Source organism: Saccostrea cucullata, unplaced genomic scaffold (genome assembly GCF_032062105.1).
Source record: "Saccostrea cucullata isolate Sc308-1 unplaced genomic scaffold, CSIRO_AGI_Scuc_v1 ctg415, whole genome shotgun sequence".
NCBI lineage: Eukaryota > Metazoa > Mollusca > Bivalvia > Ostreida > Ostreidae > Saccostrea > Saccostrea cuccullata.
In genome coordinates, this window is record NW_026926689.1 from 275,171 (window position 1) to 279,487 (window position 4,317).

Consider the following 4,317-nt stretch of genomic DNA (forward strand, 5'->3'; position numbering starts at 1 on the left):
GCTACGTTGGCCCAATGTCATACAAAATTTACAATTCTGATGTTGGCCCAATGTAGGCCCAACGTATTTGTGCACCTACATGTAGGCGTTACAATGGCCCAATGTCAAACAATGATAATTCTTATGTTGGCCCAATGTCAAACAATGATAATTCTTATGTTGGCCCAATGTTGTCCCAACATTTTTGTGCACAAGGATATTTAGAAATCTATGGAATTCCATGGAAATATAAGAAATCCCAGGAATATACAATGAAAACTGAAATAATGATAACATCACAATTTATCATAGATCAAATCTATATTTCAAAATTAAAAAATTGTTTCTTTTACAATGTGTTTTGAGACAAATATTACATATACACTTATATAGATGTACAATGTAAGCACCTTTTTTCAAAGTATTCTCATTGATCGACATTTCTTTGTAATAAAACAAACTATTTCTTTTTTTAAAATATGGCATTTGAGTTAATGACATTGGGAGAGGTCATTGCAGTTACAATGAACTTCCAGTTGCCCATGTACATTTACCGTACAAAGTTAATGAAAAGACTAGAGTGACAAACACATGTATTAAGTACAAAATATCCACTACACAACTATATTAATAAAAAAGATCCCATAAAATCAACACATGCTATTTTCACCGAATATGCCAAAGATCCTAATTAGCTAGATCCGAAATTTCTCAAGTGTCTGCTTGAATCACTTCCTCACTGATATCCCATGAAATTCACAATAATAAATAAATAAAAGATGGCGTTATGTTAGAGGGTAGCCAAATAAATGATCATGTCACGAACGGATTCACTTTAAGTAGGAAGGTTCAGAAAGTTCAATGTTGATCATTTCCATAGACACTTCAAACTTTGCTGGCACAATTTCTGACAGAAAAGATGACCATTAGGATGTATTATAAATCAATATCTATCGCATATATAAACAAAAATATATGACAAATAATAAAGTAAGGCTCTACAAGACTGTAAAGACAATTGATTATTTCAACCTGACAGTTCAGTATAGTGTACAATAGAAATTCACTATCTTGCAGTGTTTTTATTTAGGCAAAATTAGAAAAGGGGTCTGGGGGCCGCCTAGTGGGGCCCAGGGGGCGAAGCCCCCGGAAGCTCCTGGGTTCTAGAGATTTTGTAGGGTAAAAATGAGGTCTACCAATTAGACATATTTAAATTTTCTAGACGAAACTGTGATTTACGCTAACTTTGACAATTTTAGGGGGGGCGCCGGGTGCAACTGCGCCTCCCTTAAATCCGCCACTGTTTAGATTACCTGTCAGAATCCATTGTTATGTATTTTTAGTATAAGGAAATTAAGAATATAAACCTCTTGTTTACTTTAGAAGATGCAATATTTTTTATAGTTTTATGCTAAAAGATACAAGTTAATAAAAACAATGTTAGGTTATTTGTGTTACATAAATAAAAAAAAATTGAGCTGGTTCTCACCATTTTTACAAGCTGATTATTCGCCGGCGCTGTGGGAATCGTCTCGGGCACAGTCCACTGAATGCAACTATTAAATAATCAAAATAAGTGCTGAAAATGATCTTGAACATGCATTTAAAAATAAATATATATTATTACATTGTACAACATACTCTGTAAATGTTGAAGAGAGGAACACTAAAATTCCTGAATCGATCCCAAACGAGGAAATACGGGTTGAAATCCATCTTTATGAGAGATGTTTAGAAGTGTTAAATTATTATAACAAAATTGAAATAGCGCTTAGCCTTGCTCAAACGATTTCACTGCCAGGCATTTTATGTGTAGTGTCCTGACTAAGGAACAGTAGCAGAAGCAATTATTCATTCAAGGACAAATGTTAAAATATTTTGTAAATTGTACCTACCGCAGTACCGGGTCGTAAAATGTCTTCATCTTCTGTCAAAACAGAAATTCCATCCAAAGCTAGTCATGATTCTCCTTTTCGCGACACTCTCTTTCGAACTTTCCTTCTGTACAACATCAACATGACACAAAATTTAAATTTTGGCGCGATGTGTTGTTTAAATTAATTGCTTATCGAGCCCGACTTCGATCCCGACGTAATTGTACTATTAGTCGACAGTTTTAGAGAAAAATCTAAGTTATATTCCATAGTTTTGAAAATCTACGTAAGGGTTAAATAATTAAAAATGAATAAATAAACAAAGAAATGAAAAATAAAATAAATAAATATTTTTTTAAACGCTTCAACATAAGTTTACATAGCAACATTGGTTCAACAATGTCGGGCCAACATTACAAAGATGTCCATACTTCAACATTAAAAATAACAATGTTCAGGCACGTAGCAACAGGGGGGGGGGGGGGGGGGCTGGGCCTATAGTGAAATCAAGGAAAAATAGCAAAAAAATTGGAAGTGAAAGGAAGTTGGCCTTGAAAAAAGTTGGCCACCACCACCCCCATCCTTTTGCTTGTCAACTTTTTCAGGTAAGTAAAAAAAATTCTATGGCCCCCCCCCCCCCCCCTTTTGAGAATGATGCTACGTGCCTGATGTTGGCCCGACGTTGGAACAATGTCAGTGCACCAACTGTTGTAATTACAATGTTGGACTGATGTTGGTACAATGTCAATGCACCAACTGTTGTAATTACAATGTCGGACCGATGTTGGAACAATGTCAATACACCGACTGTTGTAATGACAATGTCGGACCGATGTTGGCCCAATATCGTTCTGCCAACCGCGATATGTAGCCGATCTACCAACCATATGCCAACATCGGCCAAACGTCAGCTTGCTATCTGGGATATCAGTCAAAGACAAGCCTTCTTTTCGTCTGGATGTTTTGCGCATTCCAACACTTGTCGGTTGATGAAAAATCATCAATACGTAAGTTTGTCGAAAAGTCTTTGGACACAATTACTGATAGTTAATTTTGATTCCTATCAAGAAGAACAAATATTTAAGAAAATGTGGATTAAAAGAGTTCCATCAAGTCTGTTTCTTTAAAAGCTCTTTCCTAAGGACGAAATATATGGAAATAGTGTGGATTTCCAATCATATTTGGAATTCAATGACGAAACAAATTGACTAAGTTTATTTTGATTGGTCAATTTGCAAGGCCTTACAATGTGTTACATTGTAATGCAGCAGAGCATGCAGAGTGCAGTATCGCTCAATGATACTATTATTTAAACAAGTACAATTAGTTTACTTGTTGGGAATATTCCCCCACCATCCACCCTCCAAAGACAGCCTATATATACATTTTTCCCTTGCGACTGATTATAAGTAGTAAAATTTGCATAATGTAAGTCTGTGACAAAGTTCGATAACTCAAATTATGGCCCTTTGAACAACGTTGATAAAATGATCTTTGCTCTCTGCTTTATATTATGCAAATGTTCAGTCAATGCTAACGGGCGGCAAGTTTGTAAACTATATAAGACTTCAGAGAGTCATTTCCATCGTGATCAAGTGTTAAAGCCATAGTGACTAACGGCAATGTCACTTGCAGAGTTTGGTTTTAGTGTGAGTTTATCTCACCAAACAAGCACTGCTACATTGGAAGCAGTACACAAAAGCATGTTTGATTGTTCTGCATTGGAAATCGGCGCTTTGCTTGACTGAGTCTCAAAATCTTCATTCATTACTCCAACAAGACAGTTAATTGGGTTTTCTCCCCACCGTTTTGTCTATCACAGCAACAAAATACGACTTTATTTTAAAGTATTTTCAACTTATTCTTCATTAAATCATACTCAAACTAATATTGACCAAGTATGTTTTGAATTGACAGTAGTTGACAGAAGGTCAAGCAGTACAATGCAATGCAGTGCAGCTATATTTTTATTTAAAAGCAGATTGAATTAGCTTGCGAATCGATCACATATACCCAATAACTTTTCGATATTAAAAAATCAACAAATGTAACTATTGTGTTGATGATAACTCAGCTTTGAGTACTGTTATCAGATTAAATTTTTTTATCCTACCGGGTGCATATCTACACCACTCTCAAAATTTCTACTCATCAGTCAAACAAGAGAATTCAATCTTAATACCTAAACTAGTCATTTGACCGACTTCATTTCTTCTGGAGGTTTTCGCATCCCCAAACTAGTTGTTCGATGAAAAAAATAGAAATACATAACTTTACCGAAAAGTCCTTCGATATAATTTTTGATTGTCAATTTTGATTTAGATTAAAGAAAACATAAAGTTAAGAATTGTGAATCAAAAAGAAATCCCTGTCCAGTCTTTTTTAGTAAAAGAGATTTTTTTCAGATCAAGAAATTAAAAAATGTTGATTTTTTTTCAATCATATTTTAATTGAATTGGACTTT

General features: G+C 34.7%; 1 long non-coding RNA gene across 1 annotated transcript; it reads right to left on the minus strand.

Annotated features, from left to right (window-relative positions):
* Nucleotides 1–408: 408 nt before the first annotated feature.
* LOC134272416 (uncharacterized) lies at nt 409–1,992 on the minus strand. The gene is made up of 3 exons (XR_009993189.1): nt 1,875–1,992; nt 1,469–1,535; nt 409–886 (listed from the first exon to the last, which is right to left on the minus strand). It is a non-coding gene; the product is annotated as an uncharacterized LOC134272416 (long non-coding RNA).
* Nucleotides 1,993–4,317: the final 2,325 nt, after the last annotated feature.